Source organism: Oncorhynchus masou, chromosome 5, assembly GCF_036934945.1.
Source record: "Oncorhynchus masou masou isolate Uvic2021 chromosome 5, UVic_Omas_1.1, whole genome shotgun sequence".
In the NCBI taxonomy this organism is placed as follows: Eukaryota; Metazoa; Chordata; class Actinopteri; order Salmoniformes; family Salmonidae; genus Oncorhynchus; species Oncorhynchus masou.
Genome location: NC_088216.1, coordinates 56255486 through 56281186, shown reverse-complemented (window position 1 = coordinate 56281186; position 25701 = coordinate 56255486). Strand labels below are relative to the sequence as shown.

Here is a 25701-nt window from a genome sequence, read left to right as displayed (position 1 = left end):
GCTGAAACATCAAAAAGGTTATAGAATACATGAGTTGGATGCAGCCCATGTTTGGTCTGGTCACTATCTTCTCTTTCACATTTATAGCAGTCTCACGTGAGACTATCAAAAATTGCCAAGGCTGACTATATTTCAAGTCATCCCAAGCGGGGTATTGGGTTAAGTTTTCAACCAGCAATAATCACGCCTCAGATGGACTTCATAGGCTATGATATCGCCTCTGCGAAAGAATAGCATATTACAGCTACTCAAACTGTTTCCAGTGTCTTGCACAGCTTCTCCTTTAACGGTAATATTGTGTTTTAACATTGCAATGTCTAGCAGTTCGCCCCCTACCTACCACTTTGGTGGATTCTTGATTGCATGTCATATTCATGGCAAGGTGGGGTACTTATTCAATAGATGTTACCTTTTTCCAGTAGTAAAAAAACAATATCGAGAGCAAAGCATGTTGGGTAATCTGCACCACTGGTTCAGCTGCAATGGGTCGCAAACCCAAAACCTTTTCAACTCAACCTTGCCACCGCTGCCTCTAGTGGAAGTGTATAACGTGGCTAAGGGTGCCTTACTTCTTGCAAGAATTAGAGGCAGTGTGGGGGCAATACTGGAATTGTGGACCAATACCCCCTGTTGCTGAACCTATTCTCCCCAAGACTACTTCTGACTATATTTCATGTCGTTCCAATGTCGAGTTTTGGGTTAAGTTGTCACCCAACAATAACCACTCCTCGGATGGACCTCATAGGCTATGATAATGCCACTGCGATAGAATTTCAGAATTCAGCTATTCAAACTGTTTGCAGTATCTCGCACAGCTTCTCCGCAAACTGTATTATTTGTTGTTACATTGGTATGTCTAGCAGTTCGGCCCCTACCGAACACTGGTGGATTCTCGATTACATGTAATTAATGGCAAGGCGGGGTACTTGTTCAATAGATGTTCCCTTTTTTCCTGGACAAAACCAATATCGAGAGCAAAGCACTTTGGGTAATCAGCACCACTGGCTCAGTTGCAATGGAGGTCGAACCCAAAACCTTTTCATGTAAATCTTGCCATAGCTGCCTCTAGAGGAGGCAAGACAAAGTGGGTAAAGTGGCTTTGGGTAACGTACTACTTGGAACAATTCGAGGCAGTGTGGGGGCAAAGCTGAAATTGTGGGCCCAAACCCGCTGTTGCTGAGTTCATTCTCCCGAACACTACTTCTGACACAGCATATATTACTGACACCTTTTTTCTGTTTCTACCTAGTTGCAAGATAATGTTCAACTGTCAGCTGAAACATCAAAAAGGTTATAGAATACATGAGTTGGATGCAGCCCATGTTTGGTCTGGTCACTATCTTCTCTTTCACATTTATAGCAGTCTCACGTGAGACTATCAAAAATTGCCAAGGCTGACTATATTTCAAGTCATCCCAAGCGGGGTATTGGGTTAAGTTTTCAACCAGCAATAATCACGCCTCAGATGGACTTCATAGGCTATGATATCGCCTCTGCGAAAGAATAGCATATTACAGCTACTCAAACTGTTTCCAGTGTCTTGCACAGCTTCTCCTTTAACGGTAATATTGTGTTTTAACATTGCAATGTCTAGCAGTTCGCCCCCTACCTACCACTTTGGTGGATTCTTGATTGCATGTCATATTCATGGCAAGGTGGGGTACTTATTCAATAGATGTTACCTTTTTCCAGTAGTAAAAAAACAATATCGAGAGCAAAGCATGTTGGGTAATCTGCACCACTGGTTCAGCTGCAATGGGTCGCAAACCCAAAACCTTTTCAACTCAACCTTGCCACCGCTGCCTCTAGTGGAAGTGTATAACGTGGCTAAGGGTGCCTTACTTCTTGCAAGAATTAGAGGCAGTGTGGGGGCAATACTGGAATTGTGGACCAATACCCCCTGTTGCTGAACCTATTCTCCCCAAGACTACTTCTGACTATATTTCATGTCGTTCCAATGTCGAGTTTTGGGTTAAGTTGTCACCCAACAATAACCACTCCTCGGATGGACCTCATAGGCTATGATAATGCCACTGCGATAGAATTTCAGAATTCAGCTATTCAAACTGTTTGCAGTATCTCGCACAGCTTCTCCGCAAACTGTATTATTTGTTGTTACATTGGTATGTCTAGCAGTTCGGCCCCTACCGAACACTGGTGGATTCTCGATTACATGTAATTAATGGCAAGGCGGGGTACTTGTTCAATAGATGTTCCCTTTTTTCCTGGACAAAACCAATATCGAGAGCAAAGCACTTTGGGTAATCAGCACCACTGGCTCAGTTGCAATGGAGGTCGAACCCAAAACCTTTTCATGTAAATCTTGCCATAGCTGCCTCTAGAGGAGGCAAGACAAAGTGGGTAAAGTGGCTTTGGGTAACGTACTACTTGGAACAATTCGAGGCAGTGTGGGGGCAAAGCTGAAATTGTGGGCCCAAACCCGCTGTTGCTGAGTTCATTCTCCCGAACACTACTTCTGACACAGCATATATTACTGACACCTTTTTTCTGTTTCTACCTAGTTGCAAGATAATGTTCAACTGTCAGCTGAAACATCAAAAAGGTTATAGAATACATGAGTTGGATGCAGCCCATGTTTGGTCTGGTCACTATCTTCTCTTTCACATTTATAGCAGTCTCACGTGAGACTATCAAAAATTGCCAAGGCTGACTATATTTCAAGTCATCCCAAGCGGGGTATTGGGTTAAGTTTTCAACCAGCAATAATCACGCCTCAGATGGACTTCATAGGCTATGATATCGCCTCTGCGAAAGAATAGCATATTACAGCTACTCAAACTGTTTCCAGTGTCTTGCACAGCTTCTCCTTTAACGGTAATATTGTGTTTTAACATTGCAATGTCTAGCAGTTCGCCCCCTACCTACCACTTTGGTGGATTCTTGATTGCATGTCATATTCATGGCAAGGTGGGGTACTTATTCAATAGATGTTACCTTTTTCCAGTAGTAAAAAAACAATATCGAGAGCAAAGCATGTTGGGTAATCTGCACCACTGGTTCAGCTGCAATGGGTCGCAAACCCAAAACCTTTTCAACTCAACCTTGCCACCGCTGCCTCTAGTGGAAGTGTATAACGTGGCTAAGGGTGCCTTACTTCTTGCAAGAATTAGAGGCAGTGTGGGGGCAATACTGGAATTGTGGACCAATACCCCCTGTTGCTGAACCTATTCTCCCCAAGACTACTTCTGACTATATTTCATGTCGTTCCAATGTCGAGTTTTGGGTTAAGTTGTCACCCAACAATAACCACTCCTCGGATGGACCTCATAGGCTATGATAATGCCACTGCGATAGAATTTCAGAATTCAGCTATTCAAACTGTTTGCAGTATCTCGCACAGCTTCTCCGCAAACTGTATTATTTGTTGTTACATTGGTATGTCTAGCAGTTCGGCCCCTACCGAACACTGGTGGATTCTCGATTACATGTAATTAATGGCAAGGCGGGGTACTTGTTCAATAGATGTTCCCTTTTTTCCTGGACAAAACCAATATCGAGAGCAAAGCACTTTGGGTAATCAGCACCACTGGCTCAGTTGCAATGGAGGTCGAACCCAAAACCTTTTCATGTAAATCTTGCCATAGCTGCCTCTAGAGGAGGCAAGACAAAGTGGGTAAAGTGGCTTTGGGTAACGTACTACTTGGAACAATTCGAGGCAGTGTGGGGGCAAAGCTGAAATTGTGGGCCCAAACCCGCTGTTGCTGAGTTCATTCTCCCGAACACTACTTCTGACACAGCATATATTACTGACACCTTTTTTCTGTTTCTACCTAGTTGCAAGATAATGTTCAACTGTCAGCTGAAACATCAAAAAGGTTATAGAATACATGAGTTGGATGCAGCCCATGTTTGGTCTGGTCACTATCTTCTCTTTCACATTTATAGCAGTCTCACGTGAGACTATCAAAAATTGCCAAGGCTGACTATATTTCAAGTCATCCCAAGCGGGGTATTGGGTTAAGTTTTCAACCAGCAATAATCACGCCTCAGATGGACTTCATAGGCTATGATATCGCCTCTGCGAAAGAATAGCATATTACAGCTACTCAAACTGTTTCCAGTGTCTTGCACAGCTTCTCCTTTAACGGTAATATTGTGTTTTAACATTGCAATGTCTAGCAGTTCGCCCCCTACCTACCACTTTGGTGGATTCTTGATTGCATGTCATATTCATGGCAAGGTGGGGTACTTATTCAATAGATGTTACCTTTTTCCAGTAGTAAAAAAACAATATCGAGAGCAAAGCATGTTGGGTAATCTGCACCACTGGTTCAGCTGCAATGGGTCGCAAACCCAAAACCTTTTCAACTCAACCTTGCCACCGCTGCCTCTAGTGGAAGTGTATAACGTGGCTAAGGGTGCCTTACTTCTTGCAAGAATTAGAGGCAGTGTGGGGGCAATACTGGAATTGTGGACCAATACCCCCTGTTGCTGAACCTATTCTCCCCAAGACTACTTCTGACTATATTTCATGTCGTTCCAATGTCGAGTTTTGGGTTAAGTTGTCACCCAACAATAACCACTCCTCGGATGGACCTCATAGGCTATGATAATGCCACTGCGATAGAATTTCAGAATTCAGCTATTCAAACTGTTTGCAGTATCTCGCACAGCTTCTCCGCAAACTGTATTATTTGTTGTTACATTGGTATGTCTAGCAGTTCGGCCCCTACCGAACACTGGTGGATTCTCGATTACATGTAATTAATGGCAAGGCGGGGTACTTGTTCAATAGATGTTCCCTTTTTTCCTGGACAAAACCAATATCGAGAGCAAAGCACTTTGGGTAATCAGCACCACTGGCTCAGTTGCAATGGAGGTCGAACCCAAAACCTTTTCATGTAAATCTTGCCATAGCTGCCTCTAGAGGAGGCAAGACAAAGTGGGTAAAGTGGCTTTGGGTAACGTACTACTTGGAACAATTCGAGGCAGTGTGGGGGCAAAGCTGAAATTGTGGGCCCAAACCCGCTGTTGCTGAGTTCATTCTCCCGAACACTACTTCTGACACAGCATATATTACTGACACCTTTTTTCTGTTTCTACCTAGTTGCAAGATAATGTTCAACTGTCAGCTGAAACATCAAAAAGGTTATAGAATACATGAGTTGGATGCAGCCCATGTTTGGTCTGGTCACTATCTTCTCTTTCACATTTATAGCAGTCTCACGTGAGACTATCAAAAATTGCCAAGGCTGACTATATTTCAAGTCATCCCAAGCGGGGTATTGGGTTAAGTTTTCAACCAGCAATAATCACGCCTCAGATGGACTTCATAGGCTATGATATCGCCTCTGCGAAAGAATAGCATATTACAGCTACTCAAACTGTTTCCAGTGTCTTGCACAGCTTCTCCTTTAACGGTAATATTGTGTTTTAACATTGCAATGTCTAGCAGTTCGCCCCCTACCTACCACTTTGGTGGATTCTTGATTGCATGTCATATTCATGGCAAGGTGGGGTACTTATTCAATAGATGTTACCTTTTTCCAGTAGTAAAAAAACAATATCGAGAGCAAAGCATGTTGGGTAATCTGCACCACTGGTTCAGCTGCAATGGGTCGCAAACCCAAAACCTTTTCAACTCAACCTTGCCACCGCTGCCTCTAGTGGAAGTGTATAACGTGGCTAAGGGTGCCTTACTTCTTGCAAGAATTAGAGGCAGTGTGGGGGCAATACTGGAATTGTGGACCAATACCCCCTGTTGCTGAACCTATTCTCCCCAAGACTACTTCTGACTATATTTCATGTCGTTCCAATGTCGAGTTTTGGGTTAAGTTGTCACCCAACAATAACCACTCCTCGGATGGACCTCATAGGCTATGATAATGCCACTGCGATAGAATTTCAGAATTCAGCTATTCAAACTGTTTGCAGTATCTCGCACAGCTTCTCCGCAAACTGTATTATTTGTTGTTACATTGGTATGTCTAGCAGTTCGGCCCCTACCGAACACTGGTGGATTCTCGATTACATGTAATTAATGGCAAGGCGGGGTACTTGTTCAATAGATGTTCCCTTTTTTCCTGGACAAAACCAATATCGAGAGCAAAGCACTTTGGGTAATCAGCACCACTGGCTCAGTTGCAATGGAGGTCGAACCCAAAACCTTTTCATGTAAATCTTGCCATAGCTGCCTCTAGAGGAGGCAAGACAAAGTGGGTAAAGTGGCTTTGGGTAACGTACTACTTGGAACAATTCGAGGCAGTGTGGGGGCAAAGCTGAAATTGTGGGCCCAAACCCGCTGTTGCTGAGTTCATTCTCCCGAACACTACTTCTGACACAGCATATATTACTGACACCTTTTTTCTGTTTCTACCTAGTTGCAAGATAATGTTCAACTGTCAGCTGAAACATCAAAAAGGTTATAGAATACATGAGTTGGATGCAGCCCATGTTTGGTCTGGTCACTATCTTCTCTTTCACATTTATAGCAGTCTCACGTGAGACTATCAAAAATTGCCAAGGCTGACTATATTTCAAGTCATCCCAAGCGGGGTATTGGGTTAAGTTTTCAACCAGCAATAATCACGCCTCAGATGGACTTCATAGGCTATGATATCGCCTCTGCGAAAGAATAGCATATTACAGCTACTCAAACTGTTTCCAGTGTCTTGCACAGCTTCTCCTTTAACGGTAATATTGTGTTTTAACATTGCAATGTCTAGCAGTTCGCCCCCTACCTACCACTTTGGTGGATTCTTGATTGCATGTCATATTCATGGCAAGGTGGGGTACTTATTCAATAGATGTTACCTTTTTCCAGTAGTAAAAAAACAATATCGAGAGCAAAGCATGTTGGGTAATCTGCACCACTGGTTCAGCTGCAATGGGTCGCAAACCCAAAACCTTTTCAACTCAACCTTGCCACCGCTGCCTCTAGTGGAAGTGTATAACGTGGCTAAGGGTGCCTTACTTCTTGCAAGAATTAGAGGCAGTGTGGGGGCAATACTGGAATTGTGGACCAATACCCCCTGTTGCTGAACCTATTCTCCCCAAGACTACTTCTGACTATATTTCATGTCGTTCCAATGTCGAGTTTTGGGTTAAGTTGTCACCCAACAATAACCACTCCTCGGATGGACCTCATAGGCTATGATAATGCCACTGCGATAGAATTTCAGAATTCAGCTATTCAAACTGTTTGCAGTATCTCGCACAGCTTCTCCGCAAACTGTATTATTTGTTGTTACATTGGTATGTCTAGCAGTTCGGCCCCTACCGAACACTGGTGGATTCTCGATTACATGTAATTAATGGCAAGGCGGGGTACTTGTTCAATAGATGTTCCCTTTTTTCCTGGACAAAACCAATATCGAGAGCAAAGCACTTTGGGTAATCAGCACCACTGGCTCAGCTGCAATGGGGGTCGAACCCAAAACCTTTTCATACATTAAGGGAACATTTCGACATTTTCCGTATGGTTAGTGAGAAAGTCCATATTGCAAATGTACCGTCCCTTACTAGACGTCCCGAAAACATGTTTAAAATTCGGGGACGGCGTCGGGCCGAGCGGCAGGGCCAGACCTACCGGGAAGTCATCAAATGAACTTTGTCGGACATTCTGTTTTCGTTTTATTAAATAATCAAATTTTGGTCATTTTTCCGCTATGCCGGAAAATCCCACAAGAGGGCATAAGCAATCATATTGCAATTTGACAAAACATCACCAATCACGACGGGCCATATCTCGAAAACTGAAAATATTTCGAAGCCGAAACTTGGTGAGCATAGGTTTGGCATAATGGGCAGTTGGCCCCGAACAAGATGGCGTCTAGGCCTCAACGGTTTTTGAGTTATGGCCATCTTTCTGGGATTAAAGGTCCAAAATGAAAATAGAGAAATGATTTTTTCACTTCACGTCAAAGTCAAGGAGCCTCCGGTGTCAATAAAAAAATCAGCCATTTATCTATCGTCATTTAAGAGAAATCGTACGATGACAGATTTGTGATGTTCAAATATAGGTGTTTTTTTTCTTCAACAGTTACAGATCCAGTTGCAGGGTGTTCATACAAATATTTTTAAAGTGTGCTGCGGAGCTCTGCGAGATTTCTGTGATTTTCTATGATTTCCTGAAATAACACACACTCACTAAACCCTCCGTAAATAACTCAGTTCTTAACGTAAAGACTTAAAACTCAGGATTCTGTAAAGGCATACCCCAATGAGGATATGAGTTTATTTATAGCTTCCTGTGCCAACAGGAAGTGCCTTAAATGGTGTCATAGTGGCTGTATCCAAGGGTTAAAAAGGTCAGATCTTTTCAAAACTTCATATGTGTGATTAGGCAACCCTGTTGAACTGTAAAATCAGTCATTTCTCCCAACAGATGTCAAAGAAAAGCTCTCACACACACACACAGCAAGGATGGCGTGACAAAGCGCGGTGTTTAAAGACACAGAGAGCAGGCAATGGCATAAACATAATCCCAAGGCCGTGCCGAGTTCAACGAGATATCCCGCTTGACCGTAGCTCGCTCGGTCTAAGCGCAGCGACCATGAGAAAAGTAGGCCCAATATGAAGCCTGCACCAGAACGTCATTTGATTTTGGGTGACAGCGGCGGAACCGTTAGGTTTAGAAGGACAATTCAAACACAGGACTGTTCCTAAGGTCCTCCCGATCTGTGCAAGCCTAACCTTGACCGTGTGACATTAACCCTTCAAGGTTAAAAGAAGGTGTTTACATAAAAACAGTTTGCATTGACTTCTCTCCCCATAGGAATACATTGCCTGCTCCACTAAATTCAACCTGGAGCCTATATGGGTTATGAATGCCGTATGAACCTGTCTTCGGTACCAGTCCATCAGGCCACTATAAGGTCTACCTGTGTCGATTCTAGGCTTCCTGGGCCAACCGGAAGTGCTTAAAATCACCCTAAAAGTGTATATCCATACCCTGCCTACAATTTGATGGACATAGTGCATTGAACCCTGTGTAAATCAGTCAATTCTTAACGTAAAGACTTAAAACTCAGGATTCTGTAAAAGCATAGCCCAATGAGGATATGTGTTGACTTATAGCTATCTGTGTCAACCTGAAGTGCCATAATTGGTGTCTCAGGGGCTGTTTGGAAGGGTTAAAAAAATCAGATCTGTCCAAAACTTCATATGTGTGATTAGGCAACCCCCATGAACTGTAAATCAGTCATTTTTCCCATAAAAATTCAAAGGAAAACTAAATCACACAGATACACAACTTGGATGGAGGGACGTATTGGGGTGGGTAGAGACTGACACTGCCTCCAATAGTTAGCTTTGTTCGAGCTAAAAAGAACCGTCAGACCTAGAGTTCCGAAACTTTAGAATCCTGTTCTAGACCTCAGGTCGATAGTGCGTGGTGAGTTACGGCGCTCTAGAAGGTTCTCGGACCGAGAAACAGCGTCGAACATTTGCAATGACTTCAATTAATTTTGACCATTACAAAAATGGCGACATTTAGAAATGTCCCAGAGTCACAAGACTAGGTGCATTGTGACCGTCTCGGCCCATAGAGACAGAACCCAACGTCTCTGTCCGATAGCTCATTCAAGGACCCCGTAGCAAGTAATTGAAAAAGTGGATTTTCAGCACCAATTAGGGTTTTACTCGGACACCAAATGACCTATCGAGCCGAAACTTGGGATTCGGGGTCGCCTCAGCTAGGCCTACACATAACACAAGAAATGGACCCGCAGCTAGAACGTAACTACTTGTTTTATGGTTTTTTTATGGTTTGAACCGAAGGCGTTGTGAATTTTGGGCCAGCTCTGAAGTATGTGATACTTGGCTCCTAAACGTGTTGGGAAAAGTGGGTTTGGTGTCAGTTTGTATCAGTTTGGTGCCAGAATGATATCAAATTGACTGATGGACGGTTAATTGCAGGTGACTCTTGTCCATTTGCAATATGTTTAAGCGGTGAGGTACCATCACCAAAAGCAACATTCTGAAATCAACCCTAACGAGCGACGGAGAGGTACCAGTATCTCTACCCAGCCATCCCGAGTTCATCGGGACAGTCAATTTGGCATTCCTGCACGATTTTTATAGCATGACAAATTGGTGATGGTGAATGCCCAGTTAACCATATTGCAAATGCACAGTGACTTTGCAAGAGTGAGGTACCATCACCAAAATGACATTCTGAAATCAACCCTAACGAGCGATGGAGAGGTACCAGAATCACTGCCCAGCCATCCCGAGTTCATCAGGCCAGTCAATTTGGCATTCCTGCATGATTTTCAGTGACTTTGCAAAAGTGAGAAAACATTTGCAATATGTTTTAACAGTGAGGTACCATCACCAAAAGCGACATTCTGAAATCAACCCAAACGAGCGATGGAGAGGTACCAGAACCACTGCCCAGCCATCCCGAGTTAATCGGGCCAGTCAATTTGGCATTCCTGCATGATTTTTATACCATGACAAATTGGTGATGGTGAATGCCCAGTTAACCATATTGCAAATGCACAGTGACTTTGAAAGAGTGAGAAAACATTACCAAATGGACATTCTGAAATCAACACAAAAACTGGCATCACCATAGTGTCCAGACTGTGCCGAGTCCAATGAGGCGCCCGCTTGACCGTAGCTCGCTCGGTATAAGCGCAGCGACCATGAGAAAAATAGGCCCAAAATGAAGCCTGCACCAGTACGTCATTTGATTTTGGGTGACAGCGGCGGAACCGTTAGGTTTAGAAGGACAATTCAAACACAGGACTTGTTCCTAAGGTCCTCCCGATCTGTGCAAGCCTAACCTTGACCGTGTGACATTAACCCTTCACAGTTAAAAGAAGGTGTTTACATAAAAACAGTTTGCATTGACTTCTCTCCCCATAGGAATACATTGCCTGCTCCCCTAAATTCAACCTGGAGTCTATATGGGTTATGAATGCTGTATGAACCTGTCTTCGGTACCAGTCCATCAGGCCACTATAAGGTCTACCTGTGTCGATTCTAAGCTTCCTGGACCAACCGGAAGTGGTTAAAATCGCCCTAAAGGTGTATACCCATAACCTGCCTGCAGTTTGATAGACATAGTGCATTCAACCCTGTGTAAATCAGTCAATTTTTAACGTAAAGACTTAAAACTCAGGATTCTGTAATAGAATACCCCAATGAGGATGTGTGTTGAGTTATAGCTTCCTGTGCAAACCGGAAGTGCCATAATTTGTGTCTCATGGGCTGTTTCGAGGGGTTAAAAAAATCAGATCTTTCCAAAACTTCATATATGTGATTAGGCAACCCCATGAACTGTAAATCAGTCATTTTTCCCATAAAATTTCAAAGGAAAACTAAATCACACACACACACAGCTTGGAAGTAGGGACCCATTGGGGTGCGTAGAGACAAACACTCCCGCATTAGTTAACCTTGTTGGAACTTTTAAAGAACCGTCAGACCTAGAGTTCCGAAACTTTAGAATCCTGTTCTAGACCTCAGGTCGATAGTGCGTGGTGAGTTACGGCGCTCTAGAAGGTTCTCGGACCGAGAAACAGCCTCGAACATTTGCAATGACTTCAATTCATTTTGACCATTACGAAAATGGCGACATTTAGAAATGTCCCAGAGTCACAAGACTAGGTGCATTGTGACCGTCTCGGCCCATAGAGACAGAACCCAACGATTTTTATAGCATGACAAATTGGTGATGGTGAATGCCCAGTTAACCATATTGCAAATGCACAGTGACTTTGCAAGAGTGAGAAACATCACCAAATGGACATTCTGGAATCAACCCTAACGAGCGATGGAGAGGTACCAGAATCACTGCCCAGCCATCCCGAGTTCATCGGGCCAGTCAATTTGGCATTCCTGCAAGAATTTTCAGTGACTTTGCAAAAGTGAGAAAACATTTGCAATATGTTTTAACAGTGAGGTACCATCACCAAAAGTGACATTCTGAAATCATCCCAAACGAGCAATGGAGAGGTGCCAGAATCACTGCCCAGCCATCCCGAGTTCATCGGGCCAGTCAATTTGGCATTCCTGCACGATTTTTATAGCATGACAAATTGGTCTTATGACATTTGGCCCCCACAAAACGCATTATGCCTTATGGACAAGTAAAAAAAAAAAAAAAAAATTATGATAATAAAATATGACTAAAGTATGTTGATACAGTTCTTATACGTGTGTAATTGACACAAAATTCTAAAGAATTTCGAAAAACGGTCCAGAAAGCACTTTTTTAGGGGTGTGTGAAGTTTTTTATGAAATTTTGCAATTATTGACTTTTGACTTCTGACTTCCTATGAAATCATATTGCAAATGGAGAAAACACATGCAATAATGCGCAAGTAAAAATAAAATACAAAATAATGATAATGAAATTGGACAAAAGTATATTCATACAGTTCATACACATGTGGAATTGACAAAAAAAGCTAAAGAATTTCAAAAAACGGTCCAGAAAGCACTTTTTTAAGGTGTGATAAGTTTTTGACAAAAAATCCATTTTTTCAAAATTTGGCTTTTGGATGTTGACTTGGGGTCCATTTTCAATATGAAAAACCACGGTGGAGTGCACACGCCACCTGTTGGATTTTTGAAGTGTTACAACTGGCAATTGCCATATGGCATTTGAAATACATTTTCCATGAATCAACGCCGATTTGGGTGGTATTGGCCATTGTGTACATGGTTTGTACTATGCCAATGGTTTCCCATTCATTTTTGTCCAATTCAGGGGGTATTCCCTTACATGTAAATCTTGCCATAGCTGCCTCTAGAGGAGGCAAGACAAAGTGGGTAAAGTGGCTTTGGGTAACGTACTACTTGGAACAATTCGAGGCAGTGTGGGGGCAAAGCTGAAATTGTGGGCCCAAACCCGCTGTTGCTGAGTTCATTCTCCCGAACACTACTTCTGACACAGCATATATTACTGACACCTTTTTTCTGTTTCTACCTAGTTGCAAGATAATGTTCAACTGTCAGCTGAAACATCAAAAAGGTTATAGAATACATGAGTTGGATGCAGCCCATGTTTGGTCTGGTCACTATCTTCTCTTTCACATTTATAGCAGTCTCACGTGAGACTATCAAAAATTGCCAAGGCTGACTATATTTCAAGTCATCCCAAGCGGGGTATTGGGTTAAGTTTTCAACCAGCAATAATCACGCCTCAGATGGACTTCATAGGCTATGATATCGCCTCTGCGAAAGAATAGCATATTACAGCTACTCAAACTGTTTCCAGTGTCTTGCACAGCTTCTCCTTTAACGGTAATATTGTGTTTTAACATTGCAATGTCTAGCAGTTCGCCCCCTACCTACCACTTTGGTGGATTCTTGATTGCATGTCATATTCATGGCAAGGTGGGGTACTTATTCAATAGATGTTACCTTTTTCCAGTAGTAAAAAAACAATATCGAGAGCAAAGCATGTTGGGTAATCTGCACCACTGGTTCAGCTGCAATGGGTCGCAAACCCAAAACCTTTTCAACTCAACCTTGCCACCGCTGCCTCTAGTGGAAGTGTATAACGTGGCTAAGGGTGCCTTACTTCTTGCAAGAATTAGAGGCAGTGTGGGGGCAATACTGGAATTGTGGACCAATACCCCTGTTGCTGAACCTATTCTCCCCAAGACTACTTCTGACTATATTTCATGTCGTTCCAATGTCGAGTTTTGGGTTAAGTTGTCACCCAACAATAACCACTCCTCGGATGGACCTCATAGGCTATGATAATGCCACTGCGATAGAATTTCAGAATTCAGCTATTCAAACTGTTTGCAGTATCTCGCACAGCTTCTCCGCAAACTGTATTATTTGTTGTTACATTGGTATGTCTAGCAGTTCGGCCCCTACCGAACACTGGTGGATTCTCGATTACATGTAATTAATGGCAAGGCGGGGTACTTGTTCAATAGATGTTCCCTTTTTTCCTGGACAAAACCAATATCGAGAGCAAAGCACTTTGGGTAATCAGCACCACTGGCTCAGTTGCAATGGAGGTCGAACCCAAAACCTTTTCATGTAAATCTTGCCATAGCTGCCTCTAGAGGAGGCAAGACAAAGTGGGTAAAGTGGCTTTGGGTAACGTACTACTTGGAACAATTCGAGGCAGTGTGGGGGCAAAGCTGAAATTGTGGGCCCAAACCCGCTGTTGCTGAGTTCATTCTCCCGAACACTACTTCTGACACAGCATATATTACTGACACCTTTTTTCTGTTTCTACCTAGTTGCAAGATAATGTTCAACTGTCAGCTGAAACATCAAAAAGGTTATAGAATACATGAGTTGGATGCAGCCCATGTTTGGTCTGGTCACTATCTTCTCTTTCACATTTATAGCAGTCTCACGTGAGACTATCAAAAATTGCCAAGGCTGACTATATTTCAATTTCAAGTCATCCCAAGCGGGGTATTGGGTTAAGTTTTCAACCAGCAATAATCACGCCTCAGATGGACTTCATAGGCTATGATATCGCCTCTGCGAAAGAATAGCATATTACAGCTACTCAAACTGTTTCCAGTGTCTTGCACAGCTTCTCCTTTAACGGTAATATTGTGTTTTAACATTGCAATGTCTAGCAGTTCGCCCCCTACCTACCACTTTGGTGGATTCTTGATTGCATGTCATATTCATGGCAAGGTGGGGTACTTATTCAATAGATGTTACCTTTTTCCAGTAGTAAAAAAACAATATCGAGAGCAAAGCATGTTGGGTAATCTGCACCACTGGTTCAGCTGCAATGGGTCGCAAACCCAAAACCTTTTCAACTCAACCTTGCCACCGCTGCCTCTAGTGGAAGTGTATAACGTGGCTAAGGGTGCCTTACTTCTTGCAAGAATTAGAGGCAGTGTGGGGGCAATACTGGAATTGTGGACCAATACCCCCTGTTGCTGAACCTATTCTCCCCAAGACTACTTCTGACTATATTTCATGTCGTTCCAATGTCGAGTTTTGGGTTAAGTTGTCACCCAACAATAACCACTCCTCGGATGGACCTCATAGGCTATGATAATGCCACTGCGATAGAATTTCAGAATTCAGCTATTCAAACTGTTTGCAGTATCTCGCACAGCTTCTCCGCAAACTGTATTATTTGTTGTTACATTGGTATGTCTAGCAGTTCGGCCCCTACCGAACACTGGTGGATTCTCGATTACATGTAATTAATGGCAAGGCGGGGTACTTGTTCAATAGATGTTCCCTTTTTTCCTGGACAAAACCAATATCGAGAGCAAAGCACTTTGGGTAATCAGCACCACTGGCTCAGTTGCAATGGAGGTCGAACCCAAAACCTTTTCATGTAAATCTTGCCATAGCTGCCTCTAGAGGAGGCAAGACAAAGTGGGTAAAGTGGCTTTGGGTAACGTACTACTTGGAACAATTCGAGGCAGTGTGGGGGCAAAGCTGAAATTGTGGGCCCAAACCCGCTGTTGCTGAGTTCATTCTCCCGAACACTACTTCTGACACAGCATATATTACTGACACCTTTTTTCTGTTTCTACCTAGTTGCAAGATAATGTTCAACTGTCAGCTGAAACATCAAAAAGGTTATAGAATACATGAGTTGGATGCAGCCCATGTTTGGTCTGGTCACTATCTTCTCTTTCACATTTATAGCAGTCTCACGTGAGACTATCAAAAATTGCCAAGGCTGACTATATTTCAAGTCATCCCAAGCGGGGTATTGGGTTAAGTTTTCAACCAGCAATAATCACGCCTCAGATGGACTTCATAGGCTATGATATCGCCTCTGCGAAAGAATAGCATATTACAGCTACTCAAACTGTTTCCAGTGTCTTGCACAGCTTCTCCTTTAACGGTAATATTGTGTTTTAACATTGCAATGTCTAGCAGTTCGCCCCCTACCTACCACTTTGGTGGATTCTTGATTGCATGTCATATTCATGGCAAGGTGGGGTACTTATTCAATAGATGTTACCTTTTTCCAGTAGTAAAAAAACAATATCGAGAGCAAAGCATGTTGGGTAATCTGCACCACTGGTTCAGCTGCAATGGGTCGCAAACCCAAAACCTTTTCAACTCAACCTTGCCACCGCTGCCTCTAGTGGAAGTGTATAACGTGGCTAAGGGTGCCTTACTTCTTGCAAGAATTAGAGGCAGTGTGGGGGCAATACTGGAATTGTGGACCAATACCCCCTGTTGCTGAACCTATTCTCCCCAAGACTACTTCTGACTATATTTCATGTCGTTCCAATGTCGAGTTTTGGGTTAAGTTGTCACCCAACAATAACCACTCCTCGGATGGACCTCATAGGCTATGATAATGCCACTGCGATAGAATTTCAGAATTCAGCTATTCAAACTGTTTGCAGTATCTCGCACAGCTTCTCCGCAAACTGTATTATTTGTTGTTACATTGGTATGTCTAGCAGTTCGGCCCCTACCGAACACTGGTGGATTCTCGATTACATGTAATTAATGGCAAGGCGGGGTACTTGTTCAATAGATGTTCCCTTTTTTCCTGGACAAAACCAATATCGAGAGCAAAGCACTTTGGGTAATCAGCACCACTGGCTCAGTTGCAATGGAGGTCGAACCCAAAACCTTTTCATGTAAATCTTGCCATAGCTGCCTCTAGAGGAGGCAAGACAAAGTGGGTAAAGTGGCTTTGGGTAACGTACTACTTGGAACAATTCGAGGCAGTGTGGGGGCAAAGCTGAAATTGTGGGCCCAAACCCGCTGTTGCTGAGTTCATTCTCCCGAACACTACTTCTGACACAGCATATATTACTGACACCTTTTTTCTGTTTCTACCTAGTTGCAAGATAATGTTCAACTGTCAGCTGAAACATCAAAAAGGTTATAGAATACATGAGTTGGATGCAGCCCATGTTTGGTCTGGTCACTATCTTCTCTTTCACATTTATAGCAGTCTCACGTGAGACTATCAAAAATTGCCAAGGCTGACTATATTTCAAGTCATCCCAAGCGGGGTATTGGGTTAAGTTTTCAACCAGCAATAATCACGCCTCAGATGGACTTCATAGGCTATGATATCGCCTCTGCGAAAGAATAGCATATTACAGCTACTCAAACTGTTTCCAGTGTCTTGCACAGCTTCTCCTTTAACGGTAATATTGTGTTTTAACATTGCAATGTCTAGCAGTTCGCCCCCTACCTACCACTTTGGTGGATTCTTGATTGCATGTCATATTCATGGCAAGGTGGGGTACTTATTCAATAGATGTTACCTTTTTCCAGTAGTAAAAAAACAATATCGAGAGCAAAGCATGTTGGGTAATCTGCACCACTGGTTCAGCTGCAATGGGTCGCAAACCCAAAACCTTTTCAACTCAACCTTGCCACCGCTGCCTCTAGTGGAAGTGTATAACGTGGCTAAGGGTGCCTTACTTCTTGCAAGAATTAGAGGCAGTGTGGGGGCAATACTGGAATTGTGGACCAATACCCCTGTTGCTGAACCTATTCTCCCCAAGACTACTTCTGACTATATTTCATGTCGTTCCAATGTCGAGTTTTGGGTTAAGTTGTCACCCAACAATAACCACTCCTCGGATGGACCTCATAGGCTATGATAATGCCACTGCGATAGAATTTCAGAATTCAGCTATTCAAACTGTTTGCAGTATCTCGCACAGCTTCTCCGCAAACTGTATTATTTGTTGTTACATTGGTATGTCTAGCAGTTCGGCCCCTACCGAACACTGGTGGATTCTCGATTACATGTAATTAATGGCAAGGCGGGGTACTTGTTCAATAGATGTTCCCTTTTTCCTGGACAAAACCAATATCGAGAGCAAAGCACTTTGGGTAATCAGCACCACTGGCTCAGTTGCAATGGAGGTCGAACCCAAAACCTTTTCATGTAAATCTTGCCATAGCTGCCTCTAGAGGAGGCAAGACAAAGTGGGTAAAGTGGCTTTGGGTAACGTACTACTTGGAACAATTCGAGGCAGTGTGGGGGCAAAGCTGAAATTGTGGGCCCAAACCCGCTGTTGCTGAGTTCATTCTCCCGAACACTACTTCTGACACAGCATATATTACTGACACCTTTTTTCTGTTTCTACCTAGTTGCAAGATAATGTTCAACTGTCAGCTGAAACATCAAAAAGGTTATAGAATACATGAGTTGGATGCAGCCCATGTTTGGTCTGGTCACTATCTTCTCTTTCACATTTATAGCAGTCTCACGTGAGACTATCAAAAATTGCCAAGGCTGACTATATTTCAAGTCATCCCAAGCGGGGTATTGGGTTAAGTTTTCAACCAGCAATAATCACGCCTCAGATGGACTTCATAGGCTATGATATCGCCTCTGCGAAAGAATAGCATATTACAGCTACTCAAACTGTTTCCAGTGTCTTGCACAGCTTCTCCTTTAACGGTAATATTGTGTTTTAACATTGCAATGTCTAGCAGTTCGCCCCCTACCTACCACTTTGGTGGATTCTTGATTGCATGTCATATTCATGGCAAGGTGGGGTACTTATTCAATAGATGTTACCTTTTTCCAGTAGTAAAAAAACAATATCGAGAGCAAAGCATGTTGGGTAATCTGCACCACTGGTTCAGCTGCAATGGGTCGCAAACCCAAAACCTTTTCAACTCAACCTTGCCACCGCTGCCTCTAGTGGAAGTGTATAACGTGGCTAAGGGTGCCTTACTTCTTGCAAGAATTAGAGGCAGTGTGGGGGCAATACTGGAATTGTGGACCAATACCCCCTGTTGCTGAACCTATTCTCCCCAAGACTACTTCTGACTATATTTCATGTCGTTCCAATGTCGAGTTTTGGGTTAAGTTGTCACCCAACAATAACCACTCCTCGGATGGACCTCATAGGCTATGATAATGCCACTGCGATAGAATTTCAGAATTCAGCTATTCAAACTGTTTGCAGTATCTCGCACAGCTTCTCCGCAAACTGTATTATTTGTTGTTACATTGGTATGTCTAGCAGTTCGGCCCCTACCGAACACTGGTGGATTCTCGATTACATGTAATTAATGGCAAGGCGGGGTACTTGTTCAATAGATGTTCCCTTTTTTCCTGGACAAAACCAATATCGAGAGCAAAGCACTTTGGGTAATCAGCACCACTGGCTCAGTTGCAATGGAGGTCGAACCCAAAACCTTTTCATGTAAATCTTGCCATAGCTGCCTCTAGAGGAGGCAAGACAAAGTGGGTAAAGTGGCTTTGGGTAACGTACTACTTGGAACAATTCGAGGCAGTGTGGGGGCAAAGCTGAAATTGTGGGCCCAAACCCGCTGTTGCTGAGTTCATTCTCCCGAACACTACTTCTGACACAGCATATATTACTGACACCTTTTTTCTGTTTCTACCTAGTTGCAAGATAATGTTCAACTGTCAGCTGAAACATCAAAAAGGTTATAGAATACATGAGTTGGATGCAGCCCATGTTTGGTCTGGTCACTATCTTCTCTTTCACATTTATAGCAGTCTCACGTGAGACTATCAAAAATTGCCAAGGCTGACTATATTTCAAGTCATCCCAAGCGGGGTATTGGGTTAAGTTTTCAACCAGCAATAATCACGCCTCAGATGGACTTCATAGGCTATGATATCGCCTCTGCGAAAGAATAGCATATTACAGCTACTCAAACTGTTTCCAGTGTCTTGCACAGCTTCTCCTTTAACGGTAATATTGTGTTTTAACATTGCAATGTCTAGCAGTTCGCCCCCTACCTACCACTTTGGTGGATTCTTGATTGCATGTCATATTCATGGCAAGGTGGGGTACTTATTCAATAGATGTTACCTTTTTCCAGTAGTAAAAAACAATATCGAGAGCAAAGCATGTTGGGTAATCTGCACCACTGGTTCAGCTGCAATGGGTCGCAAACCCAAAACCTTTTCAACTCAACCTTGCCACCGCTGCCTCTAGTGGAAGTGTATAACGTGGCTAAGGGTGCCTTACTTCTTGCAAGAATTAGAGGCAGTGTGGGGGCAATACTGGAATTGTGGACCAATACCCCCTGTTGCTGAACCTATTCTCCCCAAGACTACTTCTGACTATATTTCATGTCGTTCCAATGTCGAGTTTTGGGTTAAGTTGTCACCCAACAATAACCACTCCTCGGATGGACCTCATAGGCTATGATAATGCCACTGCGATAGAATTTCAGAATTCAGCTATTCAAACTGTTTGCAGTATCTCGCACAGCTTCTCCGCAAACTGTATTATTTGTTGTTACATTGGTATGTCTAGCAGTTCGGCCCCTACCGAACACTGGTGGATTCTCGATTACATGTAATTAATGGCAAGGCGGGGTACTTGTTCAATAGATGTTCCCTTTTTTCCTGGACAAAACCAATATCGAGAGCAAAGCACTTTGGGTAATCAGCACCACTGGCTCAGTTGCAATGGAGGTCGAACCCAAAACCTTTTCATACATTAAGGGAACATTTCGACATTTTCCGTATGGTTAGTGAGAAAGTCCATATTGCAAATGTACCGTCCCTTACTAGACGTCCCGAAAACATGTTTAAAATTCGGGGACGGCGTCGGGCGAGCGGCAGGGCCAGACCTACCGGGAAGTCATCAAATGAACTTTGTCGGACATTCAGTTTTCGTTTTATTAAATAATCAAATTTTGGTCATTTTTCCGCTATGCCGGAAAATCCCACAAGAGGGCATAAGCAATCATATTGCAATTTGACAAAACATCACCAATCACGACGGGCCATATCTCGAAAACTGAAAATATTTCGAAGCCGAAACTTGGTGAGCATAGGTTTGGCATAATGGGCAGTTGGCCCCGAACAAGATGGCGTCTAGGCCTCAACGGTTTTTGAGTTATGGCCATTTTTCTGGGATTAAAGGTCCAAAATGAAAATAGAGAAATGATTTTTTCACTTCACGTCAAAGTCAAGGAGCCTCCGGTGTCAATAAAAAAATCAGCCATTTATCTATCGTCATTTAAGAGAAATCGTACGATGACAGATTTGTGATGTTCAAATATAGGTGTTTTTTTTCTTCAACAGTTACAGATCCAGTTGCAGGGTGTTCATACAAATATTTTTAAAGTGTGCTGCGGAGCTCTGCGAGATTTCTGTGATTTTCTATGATTTCCTGAAATAACACACACTCACTAAACCCTCCGTAAATAACTCAGTTCTTAACGTAAAGACTTAAAACTCAGGATTCTGTAAAGGCATACCCCAATGAGGATATGAGTTTATTTATAGCTTCCTGTGCCAACAGGAAGTGCCTTAAATGGTGTCATAGTGGCTGTATCCAAGGGTTAAAAAGGTCAGATCTTTTCAAAACTTCATATGTGTGATTAGGCAACCCTGTTGAACTGTAAAATCAGTCATTTCTCCCAACAGATGTCAAAGAAAAGCTCTCACACACACACACAGCAAGGATGGCGTGACAAAGCGCGGTGTTTAAAGACACAGAGAGCAGGCAATGGCATAAACATAATCCCAAGGCCGTGCCGAGTTCAACGAGATATCCCGCTTGACCGTAGCTCGCTCGGTCTAAGCGCAGCGACCATGAGAAAAGTAGGCCCAATATGAAGCCTGCACCAGAACGTCATTTGATTTTGGGTGACAGCGGCGGAACCGTTAGGTTTAGAAGGACAATTCAAACACAGGACTGTTCCTAAGGTCCTCCCGATCTGTGCAAGCCTAACCTTGACCGTGTGACATTAACCCTTCAAGGTTAAAAGAAGGTGTTTACATAAAAACAGTTTGCATTGACTTCTCTCCCCATAGGAATACATTGCCTGCTCCACTAAATTCAACCTGGAGCCTATATGGGTTATGAATGCCGTATGAACCTGTCTTCGGTACCAGTCCATCAGGCCACTATAAGGTCTACCTGTGTCGATTCTAGGCTTCCTGGGCCAACCGGAAGTGCTTAAAATCACCCTAAAAGTGTATATCCATACCCTGCCTACAATTTGATGGACATAGTGCATTGAACCCTGTGTAAATCAGTCAATTCTTAACGTAAAGACTTAAAACTCAGGATTCTGTAAAAGCATAGCCCAATGAGGATATGTGTTGACTTATAGCTATCTGTGTCAACCTGAAGTGCCATAATTGGTGTCTCAGGGGCTGTTTGGAAGGGTTAAAAAATCAGATCTGTCCAAAACTTCATATGTGTGATTAGGCAACCCCCATGAACTGTAAATCAGTCATTTTTCCCATAAAAATTCAAAGGAAAACTAAATCACACAGATACACAACTTGGATGGAGGGATGTATTGGGGTGGGTAGAGACTGACACTGCCTCCAATAGTTAGCTTTGTTCGAGCTAAAAAGAACCGTCAGACCTAGAGTTCCGAAACTTTAGAATCCTGTTCTAGACCTCAGGTCGATAGTGCGTGGTGAGTTACGGCGCTCTAGAAGGTTCTCGGACCGAGAAACAGCCTCGAACATTTGCAATGACTTCAATTAATTTTGACCGTTACAAAAATGGCGACATTTAGAAATGTCCCAGAGTCACAAGACTAGGTGCATTGTGACCGTCTCGGCCCATAGAGACAGAACCCAACGTCTCTGTCCGATAGCTCATTCAAGGACCCCGTAGCAAGTAATTGAAAAAAGTGGATTTTCAGCACCAATTAGGGTTTTACTCGGACACCAAATGACCTATCGAGCCGAAACTTGGGATTCGGGGTCGCCTCAGCTAGGCCTACACATAACACAAGAAATGGACCCGCAGCTAGAACGTAACTATTGTTTTATGGTTTTTTTATGGTTTGAACCGAAGGCGTTGTGAATTTTGGGCCAGCTCTGAAGTATGTGATACTTGGCTCCTAAACGTGTTGGGAAAAGTGGGTTTGGTGTCAGTTTGTATCAGTTTGGTGCCAGAATGATATCAAATTGACTGATGGACGGTTAATTGCAGGTGACTCTTGTCCATTTGCAATATGTTTAAGCGGTGAGGTACCATCACCAAAAGCAACATTCTGAAATCAACCCTAACGAGCGACGGAGAGGTACCAGTATCTCTACCCAGCCATCCCGAGTTCATCGGGACAGTCAATTTGGCATTCCTGCACGATTTTTATAGCATGACAAATTGGTGATGGTGAATGCCCAGTTAACCATATTGCAAATGCACAGTGACTTTGCAAGAGTGAGGTACCATCACCAAAATGACATTCTGAAATCAACCCTAACGAGCGATGGAGAGGTACCAGAATCACTGCCCAGCCATCCCGAGTTCATCAGGCCAGTCAATTTGGCATTCCTGCATGATTTTCAGTGACTTTGCAAAAGTGAGAAAACATTTGCAATATGTTTTAACAGTGAGGTACCATCACCAAAAGCGACATTCTGAAATCAACCCAAACGAGCGATGGAGAGGTACCAGAACCACTGCCCAGCCATCCCGAGTTAATCGGGCCAGTCAATTTGGCATTCCTGCATGATTTTTATACCATGACAAATTGGTGATGGTGAATGCCCAGTTAACCATATTGCAAATGCACAGTGACTTTGAAAGAGTGAGAAAACATTACCAAATGGACATTCTGAAATCAACACAAAAACTGGCATCACCATAGTGTCCAGACTGTGCCGAGTCCAATGAGGCGCCCCGCTTGACCGTAGCTCGCTCGGTATAAGCGCAGCGACCATGAGAAAAATAGGCCCAAAATGAAGCCTGCACCAGTACGTCATTTGATTTTGGGTGACAGCGGCGGAACCGTTAGGTTTAGAAGGACAATTCAAACACAGGACTTGTTCCTAAGGTCCTCCCGATCTGTGCAAGCCTAACCTTGACCGTGTGACATTAACCCTTCACAGTTAAAAGAAGGTGTTTACATAAAAACAGTTTGCATTGACTTCTCTCCCCATAGGAATACATTGCCTGCTCCCCTAAATTCAACCTGGAGTCTATATGGGTTATGAATGCTGTATGAACCTGTCTTCGGTACCAGTCCATCAGGCCACTATAAGGTCTACCTGTGTCGATTCTAAGCTTCCTGGACCAACCGGAAGTGGTTAAAATCGCCCTAAAGGTGTATACCCATAACCTGCCTGCAGTTTGATAGACATAGTGCATTCAACCCTGTGTAAATCAGTCAATTTTTAACGTAAAGACTTAAAACTCAGGATTCTGTAATAGAATACCCCAATGAGGATGTGTGTTGAGTTATAGCTTCCTGTGCAAACCGGAAGTGCCATAATTTGTGTCTCATGGGCTGTTTCGGAGGGGTTAAAAAAATCAGATCTTTCCAAAACTTCATATATGTGATTAGGCAACCCCCATGAACTGTAAATCAGTCATTTTTCCCATAAAATTTCAAAGGAAAACTAAATCACACACACACACAGCTTGGAAGTAGGGACCCATTGGGGTGCGTAGAGACAAACACTCCCGCATTAGTTAACCTTGTTGGAACTTTTAAAGAACCGTCAGACCTAGAGTTCCGAAACTTTAGAATCCTGTTCTAGACCTCAGGTCGATAGTGCGTGGTGAGTTACGGCGCTCTAGAAGGTTCTCGGACCGAGAAACAGCCTCGAACATTTGCAATGACTTCAATTCATTTTGACCATTACGAAAATGGCGACATTTAGAAATGTCCCAGAGTCACAAGACTAGGTGCATTGTGACCGTCTCGGCCCATAGAGACAGAACCCAACGATTTTTATAGCATGACAAATTGGTGATGGTGAATGCCCAGTTAACCATATTGCAAATGCACAGTGACTTTGCAAGAGTGAGAAACATCACCAAATGGACATTCTGGAATCAACCCTAACGAGCGATGGAGAGGTACCAGAATCACTGCCCAGCCATCCCGAGTTCATCGGGCCAGTCAATTTGGCATTCCTGCAAGAATTTTCAGTGACTTTGCAAAAGTGAGAAAACATTTGCAATATGTTTTAACAGTGAGGTACCATCACCAAAAGTGACATTCTGAAATCATCCCAAACGAGCAATGGAGAGGTGCCAGAATCACTGCCCAGCCATCCCGAGTTCATCGGGCCAGTCAATTTGGCATTCCTGCACGATTTTTATAGCATGACAAATTGGTCTTATGACATTTGGCCCCCACAAAACGCATTATGCCTTATGGACAAGTAAAAAAAAAAAAATTATGATAATAAAATATGACTAAAGTATGTTGATACAGTTCTTATACGTGTGTAATTGACACAAAATTCTAAAGAATTTCGAAAAACGGTCCAGAAAGCACTTTTTTAGGGGTGTGTGAAGTTTTTTATGAAATTTTGCAATTATTGACTTTTGACTTCTGACTTCCTATGAAATCATATTGCAAATGGAGAAAACACATGCAATAATGCGCAAGTAAAAATAAAATACAAAATAATGATAATGAAATTGGACAAAAGTATATTCATACAGTTCTTACACATGTGGAATTTACAAAAAAAGCTAAAGAATTTCAAAAAACGGTCCAGAAAGCACTTTTTTAAGGTGTGATAAGTTTTTGACAAAAAATCAATTTTTTCAAAATTTGGCTTTTGGATGTTGACTTGGGGTCCATTTTCAATATGAAAAACCACGGTGGAGTGCACACGCCACCTGTTGGAATTTTGTAAGTGTTACAACTGGCAATTGCCATATGGCATTTGAAATACATTTTCCATGAATCAACGCCGATTTGGGTGGTATTGGCCATTGTGTACATGGTTTGTACTATGCCAATGGTTTCCCATTCATTTTTGTCCAATTCAGGGGGGTATTCCCTTACATGTAAATCTTGCCATAGCTGCCTCTAGAGGAGGCAAGACAAAGTGGGTAAAGTGGCTTTGGGTAACGTACTACT

The 25701-nt window shown here is 42.9% G+C and overlaps 12 non-coding genes across 12 annotated transcripts; all 12 read right to left on the bottom strand.

The window, feature by feature from the left end:
* Positions 1-90: 90 nt before the first annotated feature.
* On the bottom strand, positions 91-232 carry LOC135540566 (U4 spliceosomal RNA). The gene has a single exon (XR_010455855.1). It is a non-coding gene; the product is annotated as a U4 spliceosomal RNA (small nuclear RNA).
* Positions 233-1363: 1131 nt separating this feature from the next.
* On the bottom strand, positions 1364-1505 carry LOC135540565 (U4 spliceosomal RNA). Its single transcript, XR_010455854.1, has one exon. It is a non-coding gene; the product is annotated as a U4 spliceosomal RNA (small nuclear RNA).
* A 1131-nt stretch (positions 1506-2636) lies between these two features.
* Positions 2637-2778, bottom strand: LOC135540564 (U4 spliceosomal RNA). The gene has a single exon (XR_010455853.1). It is a non-coding gene; the product is annotated as a U4 spliceosomal RNA (small nuclear RNA).
* A 1131-nt stretch (positions 2779-3909) lies between these two features.
* On the bottom strand, positions 3910-4051 carry LOC135540563 (U4 spliceosomal RNA). Its single transcript, XR_010455852.1, has one exon. It is a non-coding gene; the product is annotated as a U4 spliceosomal RNA (small nuclear RNA).
* Positions 4052-5182: 1131 nt separating this feature from the next.
* LOC135540562 (U4 spliceosomal RNA) lies at positions 5183-5324 on the bottom strand. The gene has a single exon (XR_010455851.1). It is a non-coding gene; the product is annotated as a U4 spliceosomal RNA (small nuclear RNA).
* Positions 5325-6455: 1131 nt separating this feature from the next.
* Positions 6456-6597, bottom strand: LOC135540561 (U4 spliceosomal RNA). The gene has a single exon (XR_010455850.1). It is a non-coding gene; the product is annotated as a U4 spliceosomal RNA (small nuclear RNA).
* Positions 6598-13019: 6422 nt separating this feature from the next.
* Positions 13020-13161, bottom strand: LOC135540553 (U4 spliceosomal RNA). Its single transcript, XR_010455842.1, has one exon. It is a non-coding gene; the product is annotated as a U4 spliceosomal RNA (small nuclear RNA).
* A 1130-nt stretch (positions 13162-14291) lies between these two features.
* LOC135540588 (U4 spliceosomal RNA) lies at positions 14292-14439 on the bottom strand. The gene has a single exon (XR_010455874.1). It is a non-coding gene; the product is annotated as a U4 spliceosomal RNA (small nuclear RNA).
* A 1131-nt stretch (positions 14440-15570) lies between these two features.
* On the bottom strand, positions 15571-15712 carry LOC135540540 (U4 spliceosomal RNA). The gene has a single exon (XR_010455831.1). It is a non-coding gene; the product is annotated as a U4 spliceosomal RNA (small nuclear RNA).
* A 1131-nt stretch (positions 15713-16843) lies between these two features.
* On the bottom strand, positions 16844-16985 carry LOC135540528 (U4 spliceosomal RNA). Its single transcript, XR_010455820.1, has one exon. It is a non-coding gene; the product is annotated as a U4 spliceosomal RNA (small nuclear RNA).
* Positions 16986-18114: 1129 nt separating this feature from the next.
* On the bottom strand, positions 18115-18256 carry LOC135540516 (U4 spliceosomal RNA). The gene has a single exon (XR_010455809.1). It is a non-coding gene; the product is annotated as a U4 spliceosomal RNA (small nuclear RNA).
* A 1131-nt stretch (positions 18257-19387) lies between these two features.
* Positions 19388-19529, bottom strand: LOC135540505 (U4 spliceosomal RNA). The gene has a single exon (XR_010455798.1). It is a non-coding gene; the product is annotated as a U4 spliceosomal RNA (small nuclear RNA).
* Between the last annotated feature and the right edge of the window lie 6172 nt (positions 19530-25701).